This window comes from Macrotis lagotis, chromosome X (assembly GCF_037893015.1).
Source record: "Macrotis lagotis isolate mMagLag1 chromosome X, bilby.v1.9.chrom.fasta, whole genome shotgun sequence".
NCBI lineage: Eukaryota > Metazoa > Chordata > Mammalia > Peramelemorphia > Peramelidae > Macrotis > Macrotis lagotis.
In genome coordinates, this window is record NC_133666.1 from 464,364,333 (window position 1) to 464,379,640 (window position 15,308).

The 15,308-nt window shown below is 37.4% G+C and overlaps 1 protein-coding gene across 2 annotated transcripts in view; it reads left to right on the forward strand.

Annotated features, from left to right (window-relative positions):
- The window catches only part of ARHGAP28 (Rho GTPase activating protein 28), a 186,402-nt gene that overhangs the window by 38,297 nt on the left and 132,797 nt on the right, over positions 1-15,308 (forward strand). Inside the window, exon 1 of one of the 2 annotated variants that reach the window (XM_074201159.1) lies at positions 2,336-5,844. The exons of the other annotated variant lie outside the window; for it this stretch is intronic. The gene's annotated coding sequence lies outside the window, so the exon portion shown is untranslated. Of the gene's footprint in view, positions 1-2,335; positions 5,845-15,308 lie in introns of those variants that run through there. 2 annotated transcript variants of the gene reach the window in all.

Here is a 15,308-nt window from a genome sequence, read left to right on the forward strand (position 1 = left end):
CACCAGTTTCTTGCCAAGTTAAATTGCATTGCATACCAACATATTTTTGGGAAGTTAACTCAGCTGTAATCTTCAAAGCTTTCTTTTCATTTTTAATAATTATGACCATGTTATATATTTGGGAAAAGATGTTAAAATAAAAAGAAAAGCAAGCCAATAAATGAGAAGTACCTTGAAACCAAGTTGGCAAGATTATTATGAAATTCCTCATATGGAAAATAACAATTTAGTGCAGCATTTGTTATCTCTTTGTGTTATCAATCCTTTCTTAAAATAATATTTTGAACTCATATTTGTCCATTGTTCTTTTAAGAAGACCATGATATCAGGGAGATGATGCCATGACAAGCGCATGAATTTTGGATTTGAGTGAAGGGGTGCTGTGCTAAGTCACCAACCTCACATTTTCCTCAGAAGTCATCTGGGTCTAGTGTCCAAATCTGAATTAGGACTACTGGAGATGACCCTGGATGTGAGACAGTCAGGCTTAAGTGACTTGCCCAAGGTCACACAGTAAGTGACAAGTGTCTAAGGCTGGATTTGAACTCTCATCCTCCTGACTTTAAGGCCAGTGCTCTATCCGTGTGCCACCTAGCTGCCTACTCATAACATAAAATGGGTAGGAAATTCCAAATAAATCAATTTATAGTAAAATGTGTTTGCAAATTTTTAAAAAAGGAAGTTTATACACTTCAGTTTGAGATTGATAGCTTTGGTCAAGAATTCCAATCATGAAGCCTTTTCCTGAAGTTTCACTCTAGGTGTAGGCACTGTGAATGACACATTTCTGGCTTAGGTGAAAAATTCTGAGAGAGCCTGGACTGAATGTAACCTGCAAAAGGGTAAAGGGATGGTCTCAGTAACCCAGGTGAGGAGTATATACGTGTGTGTGTGTGTGTGTGTGTGTGTGTATGTGTGTGTGTGAAAAGGTGACAAAATCAAAACAAAAATTGGCAGTTGAAAGAGTACCTTTTTTGTTTTGTTTTGTTTTTGCTTCTTTCCTTGGGAAAGTATAGAGAATAGTGTAAATCCTTAAAGTTTCTAATACAAAGTACCAAAAATATCCATAAACTCCCCATCTATAATTGTAGTTCATGTTTATATAGTTCTTGTTGTACCCAACTCTTCCTGACCATATTTTGGGTTTTCTTGGCAAAGATACAGCAATGGTTTGCTACCTCCTTTTCCAGCTCCTTTTACTGATGAGGAAACTAAGGCAAACAGAGTTAAGTGACTTGTCTAGTGTCACATGGCTAGGAAGTATCTAAGGCAAGATTTAAACTCAAATCTTCTTGACTTCAGGTCCAGCACTCCATCCTCTACCACCTGTGCTGCTCATATGGTAGATATTTACTAAATGGTTTGTTTTATAAAATGAAGGTCTACTAGTGCCAAGGTTTCAGGTGCTGGAAGAGATGTTCTATTTAGGTAAGACTATTTCCGTTCTCAAGGACCTTAGAGTATGATAGAATTCAAAATGCAATTAAACACAGTTGGAATCAAAATATATTTATAATAAAAATAATAGTAAGTAGCATTTATCCAGTTACTTTAAGGTTTGAAAAGTTCTTTTCATCTCATTTGATCTCCACAAAGGAAGGTGCTGGTATTATCTCCATTTTACAGATGAGGAAAATAAGGCTAAGAGAATGTGGTTGATTTGTCCAGAGTTCACAGTTTTAAAAAAAGAATTTGAAGCAAGGATTCAAACTCTAGATCTTTTTTGAATCCCAGTCCAATTATCCCCTGCACCATCTAGCTCCCTAATGCAGAGTGTAAAGATATTTTTCGTCAATTTTTTTAAAGGCCCTTTATCTTTTCGTGCATGTCTTTTTGCTCTGTCACTTCATAGCTACATTGATAACACTTATTAAGTACTTCCCCTGTTGTAGGCATTGGGTAATTTAAAATTTTTATTTTCCATTGCCTTTCCTATGAGGCATCCCAATGTACCATAGCCATACCACAAATGGTACGATAGCCTGGATATCACCCAAATCTAGACATGCAGGCACTCAGCACTGCGCTCCTTTCCTTGTGTCATTCATGATGATGAAACTATCTTTCCAAAATACAGTATTTTTAATACTGGAAAAATGACTGTTTTGTGTTAAAAGATAATCTGCAAACCACTTCCTTTCAGAAACTATCAATAGAGTAGTGGGATTCCTTTGTAATATACATCATATATATATATATATATATATATATATATATATATACATATATATATATATATATATATATATACTGTAGATTATACACACATATGTATGGAGAGAGAGGGAGGGAGGGAGAAAGAGAGAGAGAGAGAGAGAGAGAGAGAGAGAGAGAGAGAGAGAGAGAGAGAGAGAGAGAGAGTCCCATAATTCTTTCTTCATTGTGAAACTCATTTTGACAATCACTGGAAATATTTTGGCACTCTTTCAAGGGTAACACCATTCTTCTGGTCTCTCAGGTTCAAAACATTAGTTTAATCCTCAGCTCTTCTATTTTATTCATTCCCCAGACCCACTGTGGGCAGCTAATTGCTGTGGTGGATAGTGTGTTGGGTCTAGAATCAAAAAGACCTGAATTCAAATTCAACCTCAGATGTGTGACCCTGGGCAGGTCAAAAGTTTACCCTTTTTTTGCCTTAGCTTCTTCACCTGGAAAAGGAGCTGGAGAAGGGAAAAATGAACCATTCCAGTATCTCTGCCAAGAAAATTCCATATGAAGAGTCAGATATGACTGAACAATGGTTGAACAACATCTTATTGATGTTGCTACCTCCACATCTGTCATCCATTACTTTCTTCCATCTCATACCCCATCTGATTGTGTCAAGACCTTCAAGACTTCTCATTTCTGACCATGTTACTTTACTTCATGGAGGCGGGAAACAAACTGTCATGTCCTGGGAATATCTAACTGGCCAATTGGAAGCATAGAATGAGTAAGGTGGAATAATTTATATTTAGCCTGCAAATATAGGCTAGATATCGATTATGAGGGGATTTAAATGCAAACAGAGCAGTTTGTATTTTAACCTAGAAGCAATTGGAAGCCACTGGAATTTGTTGAGAAGATAAATAACAGTGTCAGACTTAGGAATATCAATATGGAAGCTGTAAGGATGGTGGAATTGAGAGAGGAGAGAATAGATTCAGGGAAACTAATTAGAAAGGGATTGTAATAGTTCAGGCAAGAGTCAGTTAGTCAATAATCAGTTATTAAATGTGCTGTGCTAAGTGATGGGGAAACAAAGAAAAGTGAAAGATGGTTCCTGATCTCAAATGCGTGATGAAGTCCTACATTCAGTGGGAAATTATGAGATTTCCCTGAGCTCCTTCTTTCAATAGAGGATCTGGGAGGAACTCTCCCATGTTCACCCTCCACCCTCCAGGCAGAGGAAGGAGAGATGATAAAGTGTAAGGTAATGAGAGTAGAGTAAGGTAGTTGTGGTATCAGTAATCAGAAGGATTGTATGGAAGGGTGTTGAGGAGGTGGGATATATGAGGTTGACACTGATTGAGTAAATTAGAGAAATGGTGTTACCCTAAGCAGAAATAATGGGGAAATGAGGAGGAGAGTTGAGTTTAGGGGAAAAATAATTGGTTCTCTTTTGGACATGTTACATTTAAGATGTCTATGGAACATATACACACACACACATATGTATGGGCATAGAAGATATAGACTATATGGGGCACTGGTCAGTGTAATGGATAGAACTCTGGTCTGGAGTTAGGAGGATCTATCTTCCTGAGTTCAAATCCAGCCTCAGATACTGACTATGTGATCCTAAGTTAACCCTGTTTGCCTCAATTCCTCATCTGTAAAATGAGCTAGAGAAGAAATGGCAAATCACTCTAATATCTTTGCTGAGGAAATCCTAAATAGGATCATGAAAAGTTGAACATAACTGAAAAATGCCTGAAAAATGTGGAATATCCAGATGAAGATGCCAAATAGATGATTGAAAATGCAGGACTGGAGTTCAGAAGAAAGGTGAGACCTATATATGAAGATCTGGGAGCTATTTGATTGTTGAACTCATGAGAACCAATGAGAACACCAAAAGAGAAGGGTGAGAGGAAAAAAGGGGAGAGCCTAGGACAGAACCCTGGAGTACACCTATGCATTGGAGACAGTCTGTGGACTCTGAGCTTGCAGAGAAGATCTGGAAGGGTGAGAGCTTATGATCAAATTTGGGGTTGTTGAGGTGAACATTTGTGTCAGTGATGACATGATGAAAGGCAAAACCATTCTTGTTTATGACTTCAAAGTTGGAGTCAAGGGTACAGACAAACATAAGAGTTAAAGAGTTTGACAAACTGTGCAATAAGGTTATTAGATCAATATGTAAATTAAAGTTCCAAGTAAAGGGCAGAGTTTGGGCAAGAGAGACTGGGAACTAAGTTCTGAACTCTTTGGTCTTGGGATTATTCAGAACCACAACTCGAATGGGAATAGGGTGATCTATCTGAATGGACTGCACCTCAAAGGACAAAAGATTGCTGAGCAAAGGTGGTAGAAGGAAGACTGGGAAAAATGTGGGTGCTGGTTAGATATGTTCATGGGCTTGAGAGAAAAATACAGCCAGGACTGGAAAGGATGGCTAGGGATGTACTGTCATCAGAAGATAGCTAAGTTTATCTGACTGCAAGGAGACAGAAAGTGGGAGAGGAAGAGGTCTAGACTAGAGAGTGGGGGGTTGGGTGTCTTTGTTACGGGTTCAAAGGAAGGGAAGGGTAGAGTTTGATAGGGGCCCAGGATGGCCAGGGCTGATGTGGACAAGTATAAGGGAGGTCACTGTATGTGGTCATTGTGTGTGTAAATCACCTGGGTGACATGTGCCTTTCTTAAAGTCATTTTGCTTTTTTGCTTAGAGATGAGGGGATCCTGATAGTTCATGGGTTAAGCTTAAACAGTTTTCTTTTGCTTGGGAAAAATTGTATCTCAATCTTTTTTTCCCCCACTCTCATGTGATGTGTAGGACACTATAAACAAAAACCAAGGTATTATTTTCATTAGAAGATACCTGGAAAACTAATTTGCATCTACTGCCACGAAATTAGGGGAAAAGAAGTACTGTATTTGTGGAGCAGATGATTTTATTATGTATTAGCTTTTATGTTGACAATTATGCTGTGAGTTTGGTTATTCTTATACATTTAATTGATATTTAGTTACATTAATCATTTAACTTAAGTTCCATTAGCAGATTTACTAATACCTAGTCATCCTTGTGAATGTCTCATAATATTTTCACTTCACTATACTCATTATTAATCTTCACTACTACTGTTGGGGTGAAAATTTGGTGGAGTCGGATGGAATTCGTTCCCTGTTCAGTCCTATATTCACAATTTCTGGACCCATTTCAAAGAAACATGGACATTATCACAAGCTACCACAGGGCCCCCAAATCCAAATGAAAACAATGAAGGAACGCAGACCTTCCTTCCTCTCCTGATTACATCTCTAGAGTCACTAGTTAATAAAGGGACTCTGTATTTGATTTTAAAACTTCCTTATAGGCTCTCTGTTTCTCTCTTCTTGTCCCTCCCAATTCCCCTGCAATGCCTCTTTTCTTCTGTCTTACACACCTCACTCATGTTTCCCATCTCCATTCCTGGCAATTTGTCCAGGTGATTGATTAAGCCTCAAATACAAAGGAGGAATGATTCCAGTAGCAGCAAACACTGGAATGAATGCCTCCAAAGCCATCCAGAGCTCTGATTTTAGAGGCTTACTTACACAGGAATGTGGGCAGGTCAAGCAAGGTGTGTATGGTGAAATGCACTCTGCCTTGGGTCATTCTGTGATTGCTCATCTCTGAACCCAGGACTGACACACCAGGTTTGGCTCCTTCCTTTTACTTAAAAAGGTACCAATAGTAATGATAGGGTGGCTGTTTTCAATTTTCTTGGTCTCTTCTACACTGCTATCTCTAGCCCCACTGCAGGGATGAGTGATTAGATTTCTAAGAAATTATGTGAGTATCATTTTGCTAAGTTATGGGTCTTTTTGCAGTCAGTTCCTATCCCAATTCTCCTTATATCCTTGATCGTTCTATTGGCTTTTGTCTCCCGCTAACTAAACTCTGAATGCTTTCCCCCTTTAATCCCCCCCCTCCCCAACCACTTGCCTTCTGTTGTTGCTATAAACCCTATACTTAGGCTTTCTAGATGAAGTAAAAATAGAGTTTTAGACCTTTCAGACTAAATCAATTGCCATTGTGTCTTACAGAGATGCTGCCCATTCGAGTGGGTCTGATTGCAGGCAATAACTGAGAAGAGAACAGAGAAGGGAGGGTTTGGTAATAGCTGGGTGCCCGATTTGAAATGCTATACTATGGATTTATTTTGGGAGTAGATTGTGGCAGGAGATGGCAAAGAGTGGCCTGGAAATTAGATCCTTCTGTCTTCTCTTGTTTACATCAAGTAAAATAATTCAAGTTTCAGAAGGAATAAGTGACGTAAGGGAAACGAAGTTGAAATGAGAACCTTTGTTCTTGTTTAATTAAAAATGATTTCCTTCTAATTCACTTTTAAATAATACTATTTTTAGATGTGTTTACCTTAACTATTAATGGAGGTAGACTATGTACATTGTTATTTACTGAGAATGAATAAAGAGAAATCAAATTTTTCTCTGAATACTCTCAGTTCTTGGCTTTTATTCCAAGAGATAATTTAGTTTTATGACAGCCTAATGGTGGGCAGTGAAATTTCAATTTGCTGAATTGTGCAACCAGAGATTAATAACATATAATATTGAAAACTAGCTAGGAGTAAGGTTTGTTTTGCTTAACTTTTTGACATCTCCATTGTACTATAATGGCTCTTAAAATAAAGGAACAAATGAGTTTCAAAGATCTGAAATTGGAATGTTGGGACAACTTGTTTGTGGCTAGAAATTCAAGCCATTTTTTTTTCATGTTGAATTCTGGATATCCATATAGAAAACAATGTAAAGTTGTTGTAGTCTTTTCAGATGGTTGCTTAATATAAACACAGAAAGACTAAGTTTACATGGTTCTGTTCCACCTCTTTTTTCTTTTTTCATAGTTTGGTGAGATCCCAGTCTTTGTTAATAGTCTCATGACTGTTTTCTAAGTTTCTCTAAAAATGATAATGTCACAATAGATTTTCTTTTTGCAATGAATTCACCTTAATTCCTCTTGTTTACTTAAATGAAATGAGAGCATTTTCATGAAGGAACAAGGGAAGAGATAATTACTTGGGAAGAACTGACATAAGTGATTCAAACATTGTTGTATGATTGAATATATAATTTATTCTTCCTTGATCTTTGGTATGTTACTCTGAAATCTTATTTAAATTCCTTAAAATTTTCTATATAAATCCAATTTGTTATAGGTAATATAATCATCATTTTTATTTGTTTTCTTCAATAGGTGATATAGAGATTTATCTTTTAAAGAATCAATAAATTGACTATTAAAAATCACTGAAGTTGTGAGGCTGTAATATGATAGGAAGAGATAATAAAAGGAAAGAAAGAAAAGAAAGTAAATAAAGACAGGGAGCCTCCAATTTAGGAATGTGTCAAAAGTTTGGAACAGAAAAATTAAAATTCCAAATGTATTTTCCCTATCATAGAAAGTATCTTTTTCAGGGATATTACATGTTTGCCCCCAAATTACCTTTTTGATTCATGGTACAATTCAATTTCAGTACTTAATTTTTTTTTTTTTTTTTTTTAGTTTTTGCAAGGCAATGGGGTTTAGTGGCTTCCCCAAAGGCCACATAACCAGGTAATTATTAAGTGTCTGAGGTCGGATTTGAACTCAGGTACTCTGACTCCAGGGCTGGTGCTCTATCCACTGCCACCTAGCTGCCCCAGTACTTAATTTTTTCACATCTCCATTGTACTATAATGACTCTTAAAATACTGGGCCCAGTAAAGAATCCTTAAGGACAATGGGTATTGAGGTACAAGAAAGAGGCAAAGAAAAAAAATGTGTTTTTTCTTCCTTTTCTTAAACTTAGAATGGTCCAGATCTACCTCCCTTTTCTGAAACTTTTTTTTTATTTTAATTTTTTTTTTTTTAGGTTTTGCAAGGCAAATGGGGTTAAGTGACTTGCCAAAGGCCACACAGCTAGGTAATTAGTAAGTTTCTGAGGTCACATTTGAACTCAGATACTCCTGACTCCAAGGCCAGTGCTCTATCCCCTGGACCAGCTAGTCACCTCTTCTGAACCTTTCTAACATCTACTAATACTCCTCTCAAGTCATTTAAATCAAAACACACTAATTATGAACCCAGAGCTTCTTTTTATAGCTGAGGAAACTGAGATAAACAGAACTTAAGTGTTGCCCAGGATCACTGACCTTATTGGTTGTTTTTTTTTGTTAAATTTTTTTTAGAGTTTTTTTTTGCAAGACAATGGGGTTAAGTGGCTTGCCCCAGGCCACACAGCTAGGTAATTATTGTCTGAGGTTGGATTTGAACTCAGGTACTTCTGACTGCAAGGCCAATGCTCTATCCACTGCGCCACCTAGCTTCCCCCAATTGGTTGTTTTGAGGATCAAATGTGATATCTGTAAGTTGTTTGCATCTTACAGTACCTAACACTTAATAAATGTTTATTCCCTTTCCTCTTAAGTGCAAACTTTAAAGAGTCACATAAATGTTAGCTATTATTATTCCATTCTACCACAAAGGTCCAAGACATTTTATGCAGAAAAAGAATAATTCAAGGCAAGTTGTAATAAGGATAAATAGGAAAGTTTGTGGAGGGAGTCAACATTTTCTCTGGTGATCAGGGAAGAATTCATAGAATTCATGAATAAACCACAAAAGGAAAGGAGGATTCTTGAAAGTGGAGGATGAAGAATGAATTCCAGACACAGGGGATAGGTTGCTAGAATATAAAATGGCAAGATTTCCTCCTGTCCCACTCCTACTGGCTGTGGAGTCAGGAGCACCTAGTTCAAGCATAGCCTCAGACAGTTGACTCTTACTAGCTGTGTGACCTTGAACAAGTTACTTTACCTGGATTGCCTTTCATCTAGGACCCTCTCCAGTTGTTTTGATTCATATCTGGCCACTGGACCCAGATGACTCGAGAGGAGAAAGTGAGGCTGGTGATTTTGCACGGTACCCCCTCACTCAAATCTAATCACAGGTATCGCCTCCTGAAGTCATGGTCTTTTCTGAGAATGAAGGACAACAGCAACAATTACCCCAATATACTCTTGCTAAAAAATGACCCACTTTTTGTCGCAGTCAATATTCCCACCACCTTAATCCAGGGAATTTCAATTAACTATTAATGTTTGTTTACTATTAATGTGTGTATAACTAATTTCTCCTTTATTCTAGAATATTTGTATTTTTAAAAGCAGATTCTTGTTAAGCCAAATGAATCAATCCTTTAGGTCAACACTTTAGAATCAATACTTTAGATGGTATTAATATACAGAAAAAAAATAGATGGCATAAGAAGCATGACCTAAATGGGGTTATGAAGAGTCAGACACAACTGAAATGATTGTACAACAACAAGACCCATGACTGTATAACACCTAAAACAAACCCAATGGTATCTGATTTTAGAAACTAAGAAGAGTCACTTCTCTTTAGTATTTGGACAGGAGATTGCCTGAGACTATTGGATGTAATATAGAAAGTGATGATCATACTTCATCCAGATTGGGTCATAGCTGGCTAAACTCATTTCCTTTTCTGCCAGGGTTATTTGACTGTTAAATTTGGAATATGCAGTAGATGTCATTTTCTTAGATTTTTAGCAAAGCATTTGATAGTCTCTCATGCTATTATTGCAGATAAAATGAGGAGATAGAAACCAGACCATGTTATAGTAAGACCAATTCTGAACTGGTCAAGTGTCAAAATTCCAAAATACTCTTTAGGTTGGTTATCAGATGGTATGAAGATTTGTGGGGGAGCACCCTAGAGATCTGTATGTTGTGATTTATCATTTTCTAGATGAAATACTTATCAAATTTGGCTTTTGAGTCAAATCTGACTTTCTTGTATGCTTCAGAAATAAGCAAATCCTTTCAAATCAGGGTTCAGTTTTTTGCTTTGCTGATTGTCTAGATATCAGAAAATGTTAACAATGCATCCTAAATTAAAATTGTATGTGCAGACATTTATCTTCTGTCTCAATCCCTCTCCCCCCCCTTCAAAAAAAAAATCTGGCTGCTGATCATTTATGGCATACTCCTGTATTGCTCTATCAATACTCAGCAGGAATTTTGTAGAAGACTCAGGGGATGAAATCATCAGACTGTAGGCTAATAATCATTAATTAATTATTTATTATCAATTAATTATTATTATGAAAGAGAAGAAAGAGGAGAGGGAGAAAGAGATAAAGGAGGAGGAGGGGAGGAGGAAAGAGATGATGAGTGCTTTCATGTTTTCAAAATGCCTTGCAAACATTATCTCATTTGAGGCTCACAAATAGCTCATCCATTGGATGACTCAGTCAAATGATTAAGAAATGTCATTAGCCTGGAACATTCCGAAGGAATTAACAAGATGTAATTTGATAGATATAAATGTAAAAGCTTTAGACTTGGATTCAAGAAATCAATTTTGCAAGCATAAGATAGGAAAAACATGTCAGTAGAGCAGTTTTTCTGAAAACGGGAGTTTTAGGGGATTGTTAGCCCAGTATCAGTCAGCATTGTGATATGGTAGGAAATAATAATAGAAAAAAACCAACAATACGTGTGCTTAAGGAAGACATAGTGCCCTGGACTACAGAGACAAAAGTCCTACTGCATTCTAGTTGGTCAACTATCCTAAGAGTATCATTTTCAGTTTTGGAAACTACATTTTAGGAAGGACAATAATTAAGCTGTTTCATATTCCAGGGGATGGCAATCAGGATAGTGAAGGACATATTGGGATAAAGCTGAAAAAACTGGAAAGAAGGGAAAACCAAAGGGAATGATTTGATGTTTGCCCCGCCCCTCCCCCCAGGGTGTAATTGGGAGCTGTGTCTAGAGGGTGTAGAAAAGAAATGTAAATTAATTATAAACAATGAATTAGAAACCATCCAAGAATGGGCAGGCCTTGCAGTGCTGACATTCTCCATAGATCTTATCTATCTTCAAAGATAAAGATTTTATTAAGAATTTAGAGGGAACTGTGTGTGTGTGTGTGTGTGTGTGTGTGTGTGTGTGTGTGTGTGTGTGTAATTTTTTTTTTTAGGTTTTTTTTTTTCCGGGGCAAATGGGGTTAAGTGGCTTGCCCAAGGCCACACATCTAGGTAATTATTAAGTGTCTGAGGTTGGATTTGAACTCAGGTACTCCTGACTCCGGTGCTCTATCCATTGTGCCACCTAGTCACCCTGTAATTTTATTTACAAGAAACTTCCAAGAAATATTTAAGCCTCAGTGGGTTTTCCCCTTCACTGGAGGACTTCAAGAAAAGGCAACATGACCACTTATCAAGTGTGTGTGTGTGTAGGGCAGAGGGAGTGGGAGTGGGAGTGGTAGAAATCCCTGTTCAGATATGTTTGGAATAGATGGCTTTCTAAGACATTTTTCGACTCTGAGACTATGATTATTTGAAGAAATTTTATTTTTGATTAGAGTGGTCACTTAATAAGGCTAGCATCATGGAGAGATGCTTCAGGACCAGCTCGTTTAAGTTCTTTCTTCTCTTCCTTTAATTTTTCTTCAACCATAAGTGCTCTAAAAGCTACCATTTTTTCCTCCCCACTTTTTCAGTGGCTTCAGAGGAAGTCCCAGTATGGCATTCTGTCTGACTTGATGGTGCTGTACGACCTACTCAACCATTTGTATGGACAGTGTGAGTCATTTGTAGGTCAGCTTTTGCATGTTGTAGACTACTTACATGTATAATATTTTCTTTCCAATTTTGTAAGTTTGGTAAGAGTCCACGTTAGACAATTATGAATCACCATATATGGCATAACATAATTTCCTCCTTGTGATGGTTTCCTTTCATTGATATAGGACTTTTCCCCAAAACTAGTATAATACAGTTTTAATACCTGTAACTACATGTGCCAAGGTGAAGGTAATTAAACCTCATGCTTCAGGGTATACACGTGACCTGATTTTCCACAGACATAAAGAACGAATTTCCTTCCTTGATATTGCATTGTTCAGTCTTCTAAGATTCCTTGTAATCAATGAAGAAAAATTAAAAAGAATGGCAATAGCTGAGATCCGAATTTGCTTATTTTTCAGTATTAAGCTTCTTGTCTATATCCCATTTGCTACCACTTTAGTATAGACTCTCATCTCCTCTCCTGACTATTTTAGTAGTCCTCTACTTAATCTCCCTTCTGTAAATCTCTGCCCACTCCAATCCATCCTCTATTCTGCTGTCAAAGAGATTTTCTTAAATTGCAGGTCTGACCGTGTTACCTCCCTATTCAATAAAATCCAATGACTCGCAACTGCTTCCAGCATCAAATATAAATCACCTGTTATTTAAAATCTTTCACAACTAGGCCTTTTCCTACCTTTCCAGTCTCCTTACCCTTTATTTCCCTTCTCATACTCTATGATTTAGCTACACTTGGCCTATTTGCTTTTCCTCATTTCACTCCTTCCTTACCTCCCCCTCTAGCTTCCTTCTGGACTCAGTTCAAATGCATTTTCTGTAGGATGCCTTTCTCAATCCCTTCCTCTTCTCAATCACCCCAGTTCAGTACCTTCCATAGGAGATGACTGGATATCTTTTGTATGGAATATAAGCTCTTTGAGAGCAAGGAATTGGTTTTACTTTTCTTTTATTCTACAACATAGTGTCTGGCACATTCTAAGTAGTGAATTAACAAGACATTATGGTAGAGGCTAAAGCTGATTTTGTTCAAAGACAAGCTCGTCACAGAGCTCTTGGAAAGAAATTGGTGATTTCCCCCAAAGAACTCTAAAGGGAATAATGATGTTCTTACTAAAGGGATTTAAATTTATTTATTTATGTATTTTTGAGTTACAGACACTAGGGAAAGCTGTCTGAGAGAAGTTACAATGGGCTAGCAGATGGGGGCCAGGCTGTAAACACATAACCCTCAAGGGCACAGCTATTAGAGAAGAAGGTGATTATAGACTAGAGAGAAGTAAAAAGGGAGGAGCAAGTGATTTGGCAAAAGGCCTGGAGGGAGATGAACTGTTTGAGAACAAAGAGGGAGAAAGACAGCTGATTAATTAAAAAGTACAAAACCTCTCCAGAGGTCAGTGTGGAAAAGAGGACTGACTTGAGGTGAGGAAGAAATGTTTAAAAAGAAAAAAAATCTGTCAAGTTCCTAACACTTGTTATACCCTCAGCTTGTTGGTACCCTTCAACTACCTTTCAATTTTTATAAGGGCATTGACAATGATTTTCTTTTATTGGTCTGTTTATAACATTTTCACATGTATGTTTTGCCAAATCCTTCAAATGAGGAACTGCAAATGACACAAGGTCCATTCTTATTGGTTTACAAGCTAGTCAAAAGACAAGGCAGATTCAATAAAATTTAGAGAGAGGTTGATGATGAGAAATGAATTATGAGAAATTTTCTTTTAAAGTTTGGTGTTCTTCATTTTTTTTTTAAAAGCCTTAACCATACTATTAAACTGTGCCATTGAATTCCCGTGGGTGGGAGTATCAGCACAATATTCTCGCTGAGGAGTTTGGAGGAATTTTGCTGAGGAGGAGTAGGAATCTGGGGTGGGGGGGGAGTGAAGAGAAAGGGAGGAGGAAAGACAACACAACAGGAAACAGGTTTCAAGATAAGGCAAAGGAACAAATTCTGGGTAATAAGTAGACATAAGTCAGCTTGTCAGCTTCTATTAGCCATGTGCCAATGGCCTCAGGAGTTGCTGCACAAATGTTGGAATCTGGCGTGACAAAGAGATCCTATCTGAAATCTTAGGTGAATTGACTGGAGCTGGTTCCATTGGATTGGCACCATGGGAGAGCACCATGGGAGAGCACCATTGTATTCAACCCATATCTTGTGGCCTGGCTATCAAGTCACTCCTGTGTGTTTGTTTCAATCAGGAGCACTTTCATAGGCATTCATTGTTAGGAAGCAGCCCAGAGGCCAGGGATTTTGGCAAACATACCAGAGACTAGGATTAATGTACTAATCATGAAAGAATTTGAAAATGTACTTGAGAGCTCCAGAGAAGTTTCACTGTTACCTTCATGGATGTTGAAATAATCACAAGAGCTCACTCAGAGACTTGATTATGTGATCAGCTTCATGGGCAATTCTTTTTATTTTATTTTTTTTTATTTTAATTTTTTTTTTTTAGGTTTTTGCAAGGCAAACGGGGTTAAGTGACTTGCCCAAGGCCACACAGCTAGGTAATTATTAAGTGTCTGAGATCGGATTTGAACCCAGGTACTCCTGACTCCAGGGCCGGTGCTTTATCCACTACACCACCTAGCCACCCCTTTTCATGGGCAATTCTTAAAGGTTTTATTTTTAATATACCTTGGACTCAAGAAGTTAGAAATTTCAAAATAGAAATATTAGAACTATTCATTGATGTGAATATTTTGGGGAGAAATAGGTTTTTTTTATTCCCTCACCAAAGCCCTGGTAGGTCATGTTCTGTACTGGTTATAGAAAAAGGAATTCTTCCTGAAAACTTATCAGTTCATTAAAGGGATTTGCCTTTAACAAGGAGAAGATGGTATGTTAGGAAAATCCCAAAGTAGTAGGACTGGTTTAATGTAGAGGGTCTTACTTTTGGGGATTTGGATAGATTTCAAGGAGTCCATGGCTCATAAAACAAATTTAAAAATATTATGTTAGCTATATTTCAATGTAATTGCTTTCCCTTAGAATTCTGTGTATTTGATTTTATGTATTTAAAAGCATCATTCTTGAGAAGAGGTTCTTATGCTTCACTAAAATGCCAAAGGGCTCTGTATCATTTCCCCACCACCACAGAGATTAATTTCACCTGGAATGGTACATAGAAGCCATGGAGTCAGGGACATACAGATTCAAGTAATGCCTCTGACACACATTAAATATATGACTATAAGCATATTACTTAATTTTCAATCCCAGGCAAATCTTGAAGATTTAAAAGTTAGATGAGTTTCTAATCTCCATTAGTGGAGAAAGTTTCCTTCTTTACTTGTTCTTTCTTCCCTTCCTTGTTCCTTCTTTTTTATTTTCTTCCTACCTTCTTTCTTTCTTCCCTCCCTCCCTCCCTTCCTTCCTATCTTTTTTCTTTATTTCCTTCCTTCCTTCTTTTTTCTTCCTTCCTACCTTCCTTCCAAATTCTTCCCCCTTTTCCTTCTTCCCTTCCTTTTTTTCTTCTTCCCTTCCTTCCCTGT